Genomic DNA, 17,122 nt, shown 5'->3' on the forward strand with positions numbered 1-17,122 from the left:
TCCTCCCTGCGGTGTGGGGCTTATTTACTTTTTTAAATGTCATTTCTCTATTGTCAAAGAAGGTGGGAGCCTTTGAAAATAAAACATTTAAGAGTTTATGACTGCAGCATAGTAGGAGAGCAGTGTGGCAATTTGAAAATACAGTTTCCCCTCATATAGTTGTCTCTTTATTTCATTCTTCAGAACAGCACAATGCATTATATTTCCAGATCAATTTTAAAAAAATAAGTAACTCACTTAAAAATATAGATATCTGTCCTATTTTATCCTTCCCTATCTAAATTGGCAGATCACATCTTAAATCCTCCCGTCTGCAGGTATTTTATTTTTTTATTATCTTTATTTATTGGATAGCAATAGCCAGAAATGTACAGGGGATGAGGTGATAGGAAGAGAAACAGCAGATACCTGCAACACTGCTTCACCACTCGCAAAGCTTTTCCCCTGCAGGTGGGGCCTGGGGGCTCGAACCCGGGTCCTTGAGCATTATAAACTGTGTGCTCAGCCAGGTGCCACCACCACCCAGCCCCTGCAAGTGTTTTAAAAAGAGGGGAAAAAAAACTTCTGTAGGCAATCTGGAGCATTTAAAGGGGGAAAAAAAAGAACTTTAATGAGTGAATGATTAAGCACTGGGCTGTCACATAGAGTCAGATGAAAACAGTCTGACTCATACACAAAGTAGAAAAATTAATATGACACATGGGTAACACACTTTTTGAAAAATATTCTTCCTATGTCTTGGATTTCATGTGATGGTGCAGTTGCTATGGCAACTGCATTTTTGTTCAGCAGGAAAATACTTATGTACAGACTACTTACATTTACTCCCCCAAATTCTCAGTGAAAATTATACCAAATGGAGGTGCTGAATTAAAAGTCCCAGTGGATAAGGGATTTTTGCCCCCTGAATATTAAAATCTCCATCAAGCAGTTCCATCAAGGACCTTTTTTCAGGCCAGTATGATTGTTCTTCATAAACTTCATCTTCTAAGCAAAAAAAAAAAAAAAAAAAAAAAGCCATGCTAGAATTTTCACTTCTCCTAATGTAGTCATTTGAATGGACTACATCTACTGCTAGAAATATTAATCCCTTGAATCAGTTGTGTGCCAATCAATTTAAGGCACACAAACATTTTTTTTTAAATATCCAATGGGCTGGTTGTCACCCTCCCCCAATAAAACAGCCTTACAGACCTCCTCAATGGCAAACACATTGAATAAATACCTCCACACACTACACTTGCCAACAAAGTTCTAAAATCAACTTTCAAATGTCACGATCCTTAATGCCATTGTGGTATAAATGAAGAGCGCTCCTTGAGTCCATTTGGCGAGGAGTGCCGACGTACTTTGTTTCCCCGAGAGAAGAAAGAAGAGTAGTAAACCATCTTTGCAGAATGTCATTCTCTCCCAACAGTTTATGAAAGAAACATCTGTGACAAGAATCTCTAATGCTCTCCTAAAAGCCACAGCTGACAGTAAAAGAGCATTGCTAAAAGTGGCAAATCAATCCCATTCCACCCTTCCCAGAGCATGACACCTAATTTGCTATGTCTCACATGTATTTTCCTCACATGTGCGGAGAATGTGACATTGACGTGGTGGCTTTCATCCAAGACTCCGCTGAATAAACACTTGGGCCATACAGTGGGCAAACTGGCATCCTTATAAAAAAAAAAGTCTTCAGTTCCAAGCAAGTTAACTTCACCTCAGGGAGGCATTTTTTCTAAGGTTTCCTTTGCAATTTGGGCACATTCATGGAATCTCTGAATGCTGTTTGGCAAACCTTAAATCACCTGAAAAACAGAGATATTCTGTGTGTTTCCAAGTCAGTTTTCATGGTGTAATGCAATTTTCATGTGACCCCTGACAATCTCGCACACAAAAATGAGTAACAGTGCACAATTGTTGTTCCCTCCCCCCCCCCATCAAATTTATTTCATTGCAGAAGGTTTGCTTCCAAAAAGAAGCATGAGGAGGCTTACATAACAGAGCACACACTTGAGTTCCAGTCCGCTGGGAGTGCCATGCCACACATGGCATCAATGTAAGCTTCAGCAACAGCTGTGTGGTGCAGTAGTCTCTCTCCCTCTCCCTCTCTCCCTCTCTCCCTCTCCCTCTCTCCCTCTCTCCCTCTCCCTCTCCCCCTCCCCATCCCCCTCCCTCTCTTTCTCTCCCTCTCCCTCTCCCTCTCCCTCTCCCTCTCCCTCTCCCTCTCCCTCTCTCTCTCTCTCTTCTCTCCTACTCTGTTTCTTGCATCAGTGCAAGCTTCAGCAACAGCTGTGTGGTGCAGTAGTCTCTCTCCCTCTGTGTCTGCATCTAAACCCTCTTTCAAAAGAATTACTCTGGGAGTGGTGGATTCTTGTAGACACAAACCCTTACCCTCCAAAAGGAAGTATAAGAAATAAGTAGGCCTGGGTGGTGGCACACCTGGATGAGCATACATGTTAAAGTGCACAAGGACAGAAGTTCAAGCTCTCAGTCTCCACCTGCCAGGAAGTTTCACAAGTGGTGAAGCAGTGCCACAGCCTGCCCCCCCCCCTCTCTCTCTCTCTCTCTCTTCCACTCTCTCCCCTTCTGTGTCTATCTTCCCTCTCAGTTTCTCTGTCTCTATCCAATAAATAATAAACAAAATTAATTAAAATAAAGTGACTGTTACAATACATATGAAACACATACCACTGCTTTTCTAGAAAATGTTTTATGGGCATATAAACTACATTCCAAAGCAGGGCCAGTGGTGGCGCACCTGATAAACTGAACATGTTAGTTACAATCTGCAAAGACCCGGGTTCAAACCCCTAGTCGCCACCTGTAGAGAAAGCTTGGCAAGTGGTGAAGCAGTGCTGCAGGTGTCTCTCTTTCCTTACCTCTTTATCTCCCTCTTGCCTCTTGATTTCTCTCTGTCTGTTGCTATTCAATAATTAAATAACTTATTTAAAAGAATGAATCCGAACATTTCTTCTTGAGCACATGTACAGTTCCACAAATTTATAATCAAGTGTAGAATCTTATCAGTATCACAAAAGCCCCCAGGGTAGCTCCAGAAAAAGGAATTGTTCACAGTGGGCTCTTTAAAAAATGTAAAAACTTCATTTTAATGATATCAAGCAAACAACTAAAGTTTTAAGATAGAGTATGGATACTATTGAAACTCCTGAAGCAGATGAGGACAGTTCTTTTTATGTCTTCTGTCAGACTGGAAGTGATTATTTTAAATCCTCCCAAAATCAGAGGAATCAATAACTACTGTTAACTACCCCCCTCCAGACTATCTCTTTTGTTTGTTTGTTTTCTCCACTAAAGTTCTTTGAAATTACTCTGCCACAGACTATTTTGATTACCTTATTTTCCTGAAAATTTATTCTGGAAAAGCTTAATTCAAACTCCATTTTTTTCAGTTTACATTATACTGAGGCCTTTAACAGTGGACTCAAGCCTTGGACTCTCAAGCATAACTTCCTGAGTTCAACCTTGTGACTTCCCATGTGCCAGAATGATGTTCTGATTCTCTCTTTCTTTTACTACAAATAAGTAAAATCTTGAAAAATACAAAAACTACTCTTAACAAAGGCAAATATATATGCTTTTTTTTCTCTGTTTCTCAGAGTTTTCTTTAACATGATTATTCCAAAATTCACATGATTACTGGAATATATATATATTTATACATATATATATATATATATATATTCAGAAATAACAGTCTATTCACAGAAACCCTGAATCAATACTGAGTAAAAGTATTCAGACACAATCTTTGCACACTGCCTATGACAGCCAGTCCTGGAGAGGCCTGATTCTTTAAAGCAGTTCAAATTTCTCTCAGCAACCCCGCTCTGCAATTAGAGGAGAATTTTAGTAGTTGAGTAAATGTCATCAAGAAAGTTTCACATATCACTTTCAGAGCCTAGTGTGTTCCCTATCTTGAATAATTAATCCAGGATGCCAAAACCAGTGACATCTTTGACATGGTCCCTTTGTCAACTCTACTTCTCAAAAGAATAACAAGTACTATCAATGCTTCCTTGAAAACATCTTTTAAATCTGTGCCCTACTATCAATTCCTATTCCAGTGAAGTGTTTACTCTTTTTTTTTTTTTAGCATGGCATTCAACTTTCTGGAATGACTCTTCCTCTCATCTAAAAGTGTTTCCTTGGCATTCAAAATCCATCTTTAAATGGCCTTCCTCCATATTCTCTCCTTGACTCTGAAGCAAAACCAGGGGCATCACCACTCGGCCCCTCTCTCCTATCTCTCTATTAGAATGCAAAAGTGGCCAGAGAAGTAAAATTGCATATATGCAATACCCTAGTTCCATCATTAAAAATAGAGTAACAAAAACAAGAAAGAAAATAGAGAAGCAAGATCAAATAAGAGTTGCATATAAGAGCCCCTAGGTCTCATCTATGATATCATCAGTAGTCAGAGATCAGCAGTGTTCTGTAAAAAAACAAACAAAAAATCAAACATTTACTGAAAGGGCTACAGCAATAAATCAATAGTAATAGTAGGGGATTTCAACACCCCTTGGATGTTAGACCAGAAACTATCAAATGCTTAGAGGAAAATATTGGCAGAACTCTTTTCCATCTAATTTTAAGGCATCTTCAATGAAATGAATCCAATTACAAAAAAAAAAGCTGAACAATAAACACAAGGCAGAACTTGGACTGGGTCTAGTGTATTGCACCAAAGTAAAGGACTCTGGGGGAGGGGGGAGGGTTCAGGTCCTGGAACATGATGGCAGAGGAGGACCTAGACAGGGGTTAAAGTTATATAGAAAACTGAGAATGTGAACAGGGGTAGATGACATAATGGTTATGCAAAGAGACTCTTATTACTGAGGCTCCATAGACCAATGGGTGCATGGTGAATTCACCTTCTTTACTCCATCTTGGATGGAGCTCAAAGATATCATGTTAAGTGAGATAAATCAGAAACAAAAGGATAAATATGGGATGATCTTAGTCACAGGGAGAAGTTGAAAAACAAGATCAGAAGGGAAAACTCCAGGCAGACTTGGACTGGAATTAGTGTATAGCACCAAAGTAAAAGATTTTGGGGTAGGGGGGAGGGTTCAGGTCCTGAAACATGATGGCAGAAGAGGACCTAGTGGGGGTTGTATTGTTATATAGAAATGTTATGTACATAAAAACTATTGTATTTTACTGTTGACTGTAAACCATTAATCCCCCAATAAAGAATTTTTTTAAAAAGCTACAAAAAATGAGTTGAATTAAATTATGCCTTTTGTATTTGGTGTATGGCTTTGTGCAGATCACTACTCTTGACACTGAGAATACAATAGGGAACAGCAGAGAGCACAAAGGTCCCTGACACAATGGAGGAAAGGAGAGAAGACAAAAGAGAAGCAATCAACAACACAATGTGCAAAACATATAATTCCTAGAAAGTGAGAACTGTTGAGGTTAAAATAATAAAGCAGGGAAGTATGATATAAACTTCATAGTGGTAAAAATATCAAAGCCAGGAGGTAGGTCAGTAGTGAACTATATGTCTTACAGGTATGAGAATCTTAGCACTACATGAGAGAGCAACAGAGACAATACAAGTGGGATGTCATGGATGGTGGAGTGATGCCTTGAGTTCTCGCTCTCTCTCATGATGGCCACTCACCTGTGGAGTGCACATTTCATTCCATGTGCATGTATGAGACCCTAGATATGATCTTCCCGGAATAAAAAAAGTATCGATAAACTAACCAATCTACCTGCACAATGAATGATAGATATAGATATAGTAGATATAGACATATATCACACAATGAAATACCAAAAAAGAAAGATGAAATTCTTCTATTTCCAACAGCATGGAGGGTATCACACTAAGTAAATTAAGTCAGAGAAAGACAAATACCAAATAATTTCACTCATGTGTTGCATATAGAAAAAACTAAATACAGAGGAACTCAATAAAATGTTAATATGTCTTAAAATATGTAAACAGCTGAAGATTAGGGGCAAGTAATTTCAGTAAAGGTAAGTGAGATAATTCAGTTTAATTTTTTTTCCTGAAAAGAATTAAAAGGGAAGAAATAACATTTTAAAGTTTGTGTTTACACACTCAACCCAGGTTCAAGTCTAGCCCCTAGAGAGCTAGGAGAAGCTTCAGCCTCTTCTGTCCATCTGTCTGTCACTACCTGTAAAATAGTCAGAGGGGAAGGGGTGAATCCCTGGCAATGAAGAAAAAAATGTTTTTAAAGTCTCAAGGAAAACAATAAAGACTTTTTAGGAAATATATATATATTTATTATTTAGGAAATATATATATATATGATAGAGAGAGAACCCACAGAGGTAAGAATGAAAATGGAAAGTCTTTTTTTTCTATTCTTTTATTGAAGGATTAATGGTTTATAGCCAACAGTAAAATACAGTAGTTTGTACATATGTAACATTTCTCAGTTTTCCATATAACAATAATTCAACCCCCACTAGATCCTCCTCTACCAGGAAAGCCTTTTCTTAAAAAAAAATGCGGGGAGTTGGTCTGTAGCACAGCGGGTTAAGTGCAGGTGGCGCAAAGCACAAGGACCGGCATAAGGATCCCGGTTCGAACCCTGGCTCCCCACCTGCAGGGGAGTCGCTTTACAAGCGGTGAAGCAGGTCTGCAGGTGTCTAGCTTTTTCTCTTCCTCTCTGTCTTCCCCTCCTCTCTCCATTTCTCTCTGTCCTAACCAACAAGGACAACAACAATAATAACTACAACAATAAAACAACAAGGGCAACAAAAGGGAATAAAAAAAATAAATATTAAAAAAAAAAGATGCCAAGATCTTAGTTTACAGATTATGTACATAGCAATTATGGGAAGATATAATACCAAGTAACTGAATGGCAACAAATCTGAAAAAGTTAACGGAATAGTCACTTCCTGTAAAATGTTTAAGTTGATTTATTTGAGAAACACTGCGATTTATTATTTCCCACAAAGAAAACTTTGATCAAGATGGCTTTGCTAGTGAATTCAACCACATGTTGAAAGTAGAAGCAATTCCAAGTTTTTAAATCTCTTTCAGAAAATAAAAAAGAGCATACTTCTCAACAGATCTTGTGAACACAGAAAAGTCTAGACAAGATCATCACAAGAAAGAAATTCAATGCTTATTTCACTCATTATAATAATTGGACATTTTAAGCAAAATATTAGTAAACTGAAACCACAATTACATAAAATTATATTACATCATAACAAAATTGGTTTTCTACCAAGAAGTCACAGCTGGTTTAGCATTAGCTATTCAATGCAGTTTACTACATGCATAAAGAATAAAATTTACTCAATCATCTTAATAGATGTGGAAAATACAGTTGATAAAATTCACCATCTGTTCATGATAAAGAAAATAAAATCAATTTTAGCCAGCAAAAAAGAAGGGTACATTGAAATACTGAAAAGAATATCTACAGCAGCCTGCATTAAACATAGTATGTGGTAAAATTTTGAAATTCTACTTTGAGTTGGGAATAAAGATGAAGATGCTCTCTATCCATACTTGTACGTAGTATTTCAACTCAGTTGTAACCAGAATAGTAGACAAAAATATAACTGGTAGACAAAAATAAAAACTGGAAAGAGAGATTCGGGCGGTAGCCAGCAGGTTAAGCGCACGTGGCGCGAAGCACAACCACCGGCTTAAGGATCCCGGTTCCAGCCCCGGGCTCCCCACCTGCAGAAGAGTCGCTTCACAGGTGGTGAAGCAGGTGTGCAGGTATCTTTCTCTTCCCTTCTTTATCTTCCCCTTCTCTCTCCATTTCTCTCTGTCTTATCCAACAATGACGACATCTATAACAACAATAACTACAACAACAATAAAAAAGGCAGCAAAAGGGAAAATAAATTTAAAAAGTAAAAAAAAAAATTGGAAAGAAACTATCATTATTCTCAGATAACAAGATCATTTAAACAAGAAATCAAATATCATCAATTCTTAAATTACTGTAGTTAATAGGACTTAGTAAATTTTGAATAATAAGATTGTTCAAAATGACATTAATACGTAAATCCATTGTCGCAAAGATGAATAGAATTTTTAATTAATTAAATTTGCCTCCAGGGTTATTGCTGGGGCTTGGTGCTGACACTATGAATCTACTGCCCCTGGCAGCCATTGTTTTTCCATTTTATTGGGGAAGAGGGGAGGGGAAGAGAGACAACAGCAGATCTGCTTCACCACTAGTGAAGATGCCCCCTGCAGGTGGGGTGCTGGGGTGCTCAAACCTGGATCCTTGCACGGGTCCTTACGCTTCATATCATGTACACTTAACCATACATTAGACTTTTACAGGAAAAGATTACAAGGTTGTATTAAGGAATACTTTTGACTTTTTAAAGCTCAGTTAACATTGGTTTACATCACTTTATATGCTTCAGGAATGCTTTGTCCACACTTCCTTAAAGATAAGTTTCCCAAAGGGGATCGGGCAATAGCACAGCGGGTTAAGCACAAGGACCCGCTAAAGGCTCCCAGTTCGAACCCCCACCCCCACCCCCGGCTTTCCACCTGCGGGGGAGTCGCTTCACAGGCGGTGCAGCAGGTCTGCAGGTGTCTTTCTCTCCCCATCTCTGTCTTCCCCTTCTCTCTCCACTTCTCGTTGTCCTAGCCAACAACGAACGACATCAACAACAACAATAATAACCACAAGGCTACAACAACAAGAGCAACAAAAGGAGAAAAAAAAAAAAAAGGCTTCCAAGAGCAGTGAATTCATGGTGCAGGCACTGAGCCCCAGCAATAACTCTGGAGGCAAAATAAAGTAAAAAATAAAATAAAGATAAGTTGTCCCATCACACCATATACTCAAAGTACCAAATATTCAGAATCTATTAAGCCTCCCCCTCCCTTTCTGACCCATCAGGTCAATCTCCAGTTTAGCAGCTTGAATCCAAGAGTCGGTTTTGTCCATTCCCTTGGTTTTGATTTTTTAAATCCTACATCTGAATCAGATCATTCAGCATAAAAGTTTCCTCTTTCTGACTTCTTTTGCTTAGCACTATACTTTCAACTCCATCTATGTTGTCAGAAACAGCAAGAATTCATTCTTACATAAAAGAAAGTGAGTGGCTTTTAGTGAAATATTAAATTACCTATCATGCTAAATGAGATAAGCTAGAAAGAGAACGATGAATACTGATGGATCTCACTCATAGACACATTTTTAATTTTTTTTAATTTATTTTCCCTTTTGATGCCATTGTTGTTGGATTTTTTTTTTATTTATTCCCTTTTGTTGCCCTTGTTGTCTATTATTGTTGTCGTTGTTGTTGGACAGGAAAGGACAGAGAGAAATGGAGAGAAAGGGGAAGACAGAGAGGGGGAAAGAAAGATAGACACACCTGCAGACCTGCTTCACCGCCTGGGAAGCGACTCTTCTGCAGGTGGGGAGGGAGGCCCAAACTTGGATCCTTACGCTGCTCCTTACGCTTTGTGCAACCTGCGTTTAACCCACTGCACTACCGCCTGACTCCCTGTTTTTTTGTTTTTTTGTAGTTGTTGTTGTTGATGATGTCGTCGTCCTTGTTGGATAGGACAGAGAGAAAAGGAGAGAGGAGGGGAAGATAGAGAGGGAGAAAGACACCTGCAGACCTGCTTCACCGCTTGTGAAGCGACTCCCCTTCAGGTGGGGAGCCGGGGGGTCTTGAACTGGGATCCTTATAACAATCTTTGCGCTTCGAGCCATATGTGCTTAACCCATTGTGCTACTGCCGGACCCCCCATAAACACATCTTAAGAAATAAATACAGAAAGGAAAAACACAATGTAAAACTTAGACCAAAGCAGAGGAATCTGGGTAGGAAGGGAAGAGGGTGAGGGAGTTGCAGGGTTCTGGTACACAATGGCGGAAAAGAACCAAATTTGGGTGTGAGAGGTTTTGTAGATGTCTGTCATGGGGAAATAAGAGATCGTAACCTGGCCAAGTGGTGGTACATACACCTGTTGAGTGCACATATTATAATGTGCAAGGACCCAGGTTCAAGCCTCTGGTGCCCACCTGCAGGGGGAAAGCTTCACAGGTGATGAAGCAGTGCTGCAGATGTCTCTGCTTCATTCCCTTTCTATATCCCCCTTCCTTTTGATTGCTGGCTGTCTCTATGAAATAAATAAAGATAATAAAATTTTAAAAAGAGAGAGATTGTAACCACATGTGAACAACTCAACTGTAAACCATTAGCCTTTATAAAAATGATACAGATTATAACCAAAGCAACGATTGCCATCTCAACATGCTTCACCTCAGACTGTATCCAGAGACTTCACGTGTGGAATGACAACCCTTCAGCTTCATTGCTCGGGTGAGACCTTTCCTTTAATAGTACACTCTAATTTCATCTCAGGTAGTTCACTTTCTAACAAAGTCCCATAACCTAGATATACACCAGTTTCTGTGAGAGAGAGCTTATGTGCACACGTATCCATAAACTACTGCAAAATATATACCTGAAAGCAGGATTACACTACAGTTTGCAGTGAGTACCTCCCTAACACTTCCTCTCCACTATTCCAAGCTTGGGATCCATGATTGCTCAACAAATTGTTTGGCTTCATATGTTAACTCTCTTTTCAATCACCAGGTTCCAGATGCCACCAGGATGCTGGCTAGGCTTCACTGGATTGAAGACCCCACCAACGTGTCCTGGAGCCCAGCTTCCCCAGAGACACACCCTACTAGGGAAAGAGAGAGGCAGACTGGGGGTATGGACCGACCAGTCAACGCCCATGTTCAGCGGGGAAGCAATTACAGAAGCCAGACCTTCTACCTTCTGCAACCCTCAACGACCCTGGGTCCATGCTCCCAGAGGGATAGAGAATGGGAAAGCTACCATGGGAGGGGGTGGGTTATGGGGATTGGGTGGTGGGAATTGTGTGGAGTTGTACCCCTCCTACCCTATGCTTTTGTTCACTAATCCATTCTTAAATAAATAAATAAATAAATAAAATAAATTTTAAAAAATGATACAGATTAAATGAAAAAAGTCATTAATGAAAAATAAAACTTTATGATTATTGTGTTTGTATTCTTTGGTTAAATATCTGAGAGGAGACTTGCTACATCTTAGGGTAAGCCTGTTTTTATCATTTTGATAAGCCTCCACACTCATTTCCAAAGAGACTGAACCAGTGGGAATCACTAACATGTGAGGGTCCCTTTCATGTTGTTGAGAAACAGCTGACAGAAAATGTGACAATGGATCTACATTTCCACATTGAAAGAATGAACACTGAAAATATGTTAACTCTGGCACTACGTTGTGGCTCACCTGGTAAAACACACCTATCCAAGAAGGAGGACCCCATTTCCTGTCTCCATTCTCCATCAGCAGGGAAAAAGAGGTTTCACAAGTGAAGCATTAGTGCTGGAGAGATCTCTCCCCCACCTTTTTCTCTGTTTCTCTCCCTCTGTAAAAAGAAAGAAAGGAAAACAACCACAAGAAACAGTTAAGTTTTGCTGGTACGAAGTGACAATCCTGGTGGGGGAAAAACATGTACATATGGGGGCCAGGTGGTGGCGCACCTGGTTGAGCGCACATGTGACAGTGCGCAAGGATCCAGGTTGGAGCCCCTGGTCCTCACCTGCAGAGGGAAAGCTTCACAAGTGGTGAAGCAGTGCTGCAGGTGTCTGTCTGTCTCTCTCCCTCTCTATCATCCCCTTCCCTCTCAATTTCTGACTGTCTCTATCCAACAGATAGATTTTTAAAAATAATTTAAAAATTTTAAAAACTCATTAAAAATGTACATATGATATTTTCCTATATTGCTCTACAAATTCAATAAAATCTGAATTACTGTATCCAATATAATGAACTAATACTGAAATTAGATGAAAATGCAAAAACCATATAGACAAGAAACTCTTGAAAAGGGAGACCCAGGTGGGGTGGGGGTGTTCCATCAGTTCTCAATTAAAAAACTATTTACTTGACATATAAATTAGGCAAATAGAGAAGAATTTTTATGATAAGGCTATCAGTCAAGATATTGGGAAGTTAATTATTCTCAATAATAAAATAGTAAACTTTTTCAATGGAATATGTGAAATATAAAAATAAACCAAATGACAATTGAGTATTCTTATTTTCAAAGAATTCATACTTATATTCCACACAACGTAAAAAATTGCTTAGGTCATATATTTCTGTTTGTAGTATTAAAAAATACTCTTTAAATCCCATTTTAATAAAGACACCCTTCATAATTATTTCCTTGAAGTCTTATGGTCTGTTTCTGATTATAGATCCAGGAGAGAAGGACACCTTCTTGAGATGGGGAAAAAAATGTTCCAACAAAGCACACAAACTCAAAAGGAATTAAGCCAAAATAGAAGTAACCACCAAGCAAAAACTAATAAGTCAGACTTCACTCAAATTAACAAATTCTGTTTTTCAAAGAGAATAAAAAAGATAACCCACAGAAAAATATGATATGTACAGCAAACAGCTGGCAAAAGGCTAGTATTCATAATATATGAAGAACTACAAATGAGAAGCAGAAACCTAGATAAAAAAGATAGACAAAAGTCCCTGTGGATAAACCTGGAAGACATCGTAGTGGGTAAAATATGCCAGACAGAGAAAGACAAATACCACATGGTGTCACTTAGATGTGGAATCTTTAAGGAAAAAGTGTTAAGTTATCGTAACACAGAATGGAATGTTACCAGCAGAAATAGAAGAAATGGAGACAATTTGGTCAAAGGGTATAAGATGAAGAAGCTCAGTTATAAGATGAATACTTTCTGAGTCTCTTATCCTGTAGGCTAGTACTTGATGTCTGTATTTACTAACACTGTGTTGCATTCTTTTTTAATATTTATATTATTTATTCCCTTTTGTTGCCCTTGTTGTTTTATTGTTGTAGTGATTATTGTTGTTGTCGTTGTTGGATAGGACAGAGAGAAATGGAGAGAGGAGGGGAAGACAGAGAGGAGGAGAGAAAGATAGACACCTGCAGACCTGCTTCACCGCCTGTGAAGCGACTCCCCTGCAGGTGGGGAGCCGGGGTTCGAACCGGGATCCTTATGCCGGTCCTTGTGCTTTGCGCCACCTGCGCTTAACCCGCTGCGCTACAGCCCGACTTCCCCAACTGTATTGCATTCTTAAAAATAACAAAGCCAAAAAAAAATAGCAAAGCCAGGAGACCTTACATACTTTCATAAAGACAAGTAACTACATGAAGTAACACAGGTGTTAAATAACCTGCCTGTGGTAATCACCTCAGACCATCCACACATCAGACACTGAACATAAATTGTGATTTTATTTGTCAGTGATACCCCAGAAAAACTGGAAAAATAAAATTTCTGTCTCTCAGGCTGAATAGAGTAAGTAATGTTAACTCACTTCAGATAACCTAGATAAAATTTGTCAAAGAATAATCAACTTTATATTGATTTCCACAAATTTCAGCAAAAGCATACAATGAAATTTCTCTTTCCTTAATACCATTCTAATGTGTGAGTAGAAGGTACATCTAAGTATAACATTTGAAAAGTTGTTTAAGACACAGGATGATAATATTAACAGGTAAGCTTGATACCAGGATAAAAGTACATATATATATATATATATATATTTTTTCTTCTTAAGAAATAAAATCTAAACATAGGGAAGCACCCCTACTTACATCATGTCTTCTCATGCAGTTCCACCTGCTAGCTAATATTTACTTAAAATGGATTATCTCCATAGCAACCAGTAGATCAAATGATACATGAGCAGACTGCGAAGTGCTAGCACTTGTCTTTCTTATAGTAAAATGGATTCTATAATAAATACAATAGACTGTGGAAAATTAATTAGCCTAAATGTACATGGAGTGATAGATTTTTAAAAGGACAGTTTTCCAGGTTATACTTGATGTCAACATTATTTGTCATCTGGTACTTCTCCTGTTGACCTCCATTATTTTATTTTTTTCTTTAGTCACTTAAAGATGAAGGCTGACAATGCTTTGTTGCAACCTCACCCCTCCAGAGCCCTAGCCCACTAGGGAAAGATAGAAACAATCTGAGGGTATGAGTTGACTGGCTAGCGCCCATGTCCAGCAGAAAAACAATTAAAGAGGCCAGCATTCCCACCTTCTGGGCCCCCAAAAGAATTTTTGTCCACATTTCCAGAAGGGTAAATGATAGGGGAAGTAAATCAGAGGACTCTGCACATCCATTCTAGCAGGACCTGAAGCATTTGTCACCAGGAATCCTGTTTTTTATAGCATCAAGGAAAGGGAAACAAATTTGGAAAACACCAGAGGAAGCCAGGCCTGGTTTTGCTTATCTGAGAGAGAAAAAGAAAAAAAGAAAGACACTTGGAAATAGTAATAAGAGGGGTGAATTAGAAAGGAAGGGGAGGCAAGGACCACTGGAAAGAATGGGATATATAGTTTTAGATCAGCCCATATCAGTGACTTTGGGAGAACTACAGCACTTTCCAATGGAAAAGATAGGACTCAGAACTCTGGTGGTGGAAACTGTATGAAATTATACCCCTATTATCTTACAATTAAGGTTGAGAAGAATAAAACCAACAAAATGCATCAAAGTTGAGTGTGTAATATAGATATCCATACCCTAGTCCCTGGAACTTGTGAAGATCAAACATCTTACTGCACAGGGTGTAATCAGACATATCCTGCGAAGCACATATCCCTTGAAGACAACGATAGGGCCAACCACAGAACTAAAGGACTACCGGGAGTTGGGCAGTAGTGCAGCAGGTTAAGTGCATGTGGTGCAAAGCACAAGGACCGGCATAAGGATCCTGGTTTGAGCCCCTGACTCCCCACCTGCAGGGGAGTCGCTTCACAAGCTGTGAAGTGGGTCTGTAGGTGTCTATCTTTCTCTCCCCATCACTGTCTTCCTCTCCTCTCTCCATTTCTCTCTGTCCTATCCAACAACAACAGCAATGGTAACAATAATAATAATGACAATAACAAGGCCAACAAAATGGGAAAAAATAACAAGGCCAACAAAATGGGGAAAATGGCCTCCAGGAGCAATGGATTCATAGTGCAGGCACAGAGACCCAGCGATAACCCTGGAGGCAAAAAAAAATAAAGAAAGAACTAAAGGACTACCATTAGAACTGAAGAGCTTCAGGAGGAGTCCAAGAGACTTCTGAAACATTATGGTTCAACTTTCATCAACCATACTGACTCCTAATTAAAAGTGAAACCAGGCCCAAGCTATCATAGCTTCCCTAAACAGACTACCAGACCAGTGAAACAAACAAACAAACAAAATATGCTCTAAAAAGAGTTTTTGGAAGTAGATGTGTGTGTGTGACATATATTTTTAATAATGGAGAAAAGCATTCCTCAAATGATTTGTTTTTCTTTCTGAAGGATCCTACTTAGAGAAGCTATAGAAAGAGGAAGGAAGGGGAAACTAAGTACTTTCACATTCATTATCTCACTTATATGTGAGCTGACTTTTAAAAACATTTTTTTTTTCCAAATGAAGCATGTAACGGGTTTCCTGGATAATGCTGAATCAAGTATTCATTTTGAGTTCTTAAAACAGCAACATGCTGGCACCAGAATAATACAATATACTGTAAGAACTAAGTGCTTAAAAAAAAAAAGACTACTGGGGGTCGGGCAGCAGCGCAGCAGGTTAAGGGCACATGGCATGAAGCACAAGGATCAGTGTAATAATCCCGGTTCCAGCCCCTGGGTCCCCACGCTTCACAGGTGGTGAAACTGGTCTGCAGGTGTCTGTCTTTCTCTCCCCCTCTGTTTCCCCTCCTCTCTCAACTTCTATCTGTCCTATCCAACAACAATAGCAATGACAACAATAATAATAATGGCAACAAATTGGGAAAAATGGCCTCCAGGAGCAGTGGATTCATAGTGCAGGCACAGAGCCCCAGCAATAACCCCGGAGGCAATAAATAAATAAATAAATAAAAGACTACTGTGTTTATTTGCACAGATTTTGTGTTTCCCTCTACAATAAAAGGCACCCTACTTGGTGTCTTTTGATTGGGTTTTCTATACATTATGGCAGCATATACTTCACCTCAACAATTGTGTGGCACTAGGAAGCCTGGGGCCCCTAAGATACTTTCAAGGGGTTCAAGAGGTCTTCCATGGGAGTCTGGCGGCGCAGCGGGTTAAGCGCACGTGGCGCAAAGCAGAAGTGCCGGCGTTAAGGATCCCGGTTGGAGCCTGGCTCCCCACCTGCAGGGGAGTCGCTTCACAGGCGGTGAAGCAGGTCTGCAGGTGTCTGTCTTTATCTCCCCTGTCTGTCTTCCCCTCCTCTCTCCTTGTCTCTCTGTCCTATCCAACAGTGACGACATCAATAACAACAACAATAATAACTACAACAATAAAACAAGGGCAACAAGAGGTCTTCCATTTCCAATGGTATGTCCACATGAAACCAGATGTTTGTCACCTGCTTCAACTAGAGCAAAAATATCCCAATGGACAAGAGGCAAAAGCAGAAAAATTCATTATTCAGTTTGGCCAGACATGAAAAAAGTATAAAAAATATAAAACAATAACACTTGTCAAACTTTTTTTTTTAATTTGGAGTAATGTGGTTTTCTTAAAGATGCTATTTACTTCACTGTGTAGTCGTTTTTCAACATTTTAAATATTTTATGTATCTATTTATTTATTTGATAGAGACAGGGAGACCTCAGTAGGGAAGGCAGAAATAGGGAGAGAGAATAAGAGACATCTGCAGCACTGCTTCAATGCTCCCAAAGCTTCCTCCCGGCAGGAGGAGACTGGGAGTTTGAACCTGTGTCCTTAGGCATGGTAACATATGGCTCTACCACGTATGCCACTGCTCAGTCTAACAAAACTATTTTTTAAGAATTTATTTTGAAAGTGTGTCTAAAACTTCTCAGTGTCAGTTCTGAAGATGAAAAATTTCAGTAGGCAGGATTCACATAAGCAAAAGCTCTCTGGGGTTTTCGATTACTTTTATGAGTTAAAAGGACTGCCACTCTATGGTGCGTGTGATTTGTATATAAGGATTCAAGCCCTGAGTCCCCACCTGGGGGAAGGGAGTGGGGAGCTTTACAAGTGGTGAAGCAGAGCTGTGGGTGTCTATCTACTGTTCCCCTCTCGTTGTCTCACTGTCCTGTCGAATGA

At 39.3% G+C, this 17,122-nt stretch overlaps 1 long non-coding RNA gene across 1 annotated transcript in view; it reads right to left on the bottom strand.

Moving 5' to 3' along the window:
* Positions 1-580: 580 nt before the first annotated feature.
* Positions 581-17,122, bottom strand: part of LOC132540367 (uncharacterized) — a 157,035-nt gene continuing 140,493 nt past the window's right edge. Inside the window, exons 2-3 of the long non-coding RNA XR_009551546.1 lie at positions 11,284-11,422; positions 581-1,796 (exon numbers count right to left, since the gene is read on the bottom strand). This is a non-coding gene — a long non-coding RNA (uncharacterized LOC132540367). The remainder of the gene's footprint in view (positions 1,797-11,283; positions 11,423-17,122) is intronic.

This window comes from Erinaceus europaeus, chromosome 9 (genome assembly GCF_950295315.1).
Source record: "Erinaceus europaeus chromosome 9, mEriEur2.1, whole genome shotgun sequence".
Classification (NCBI taxonomy): domain Eukaryota; kingdom Metazoa; phylum Chordata; class Mammalia; order Eulipotyphla; family Erinaceidae; genus Erinaceus; species Erinaceus europaeus.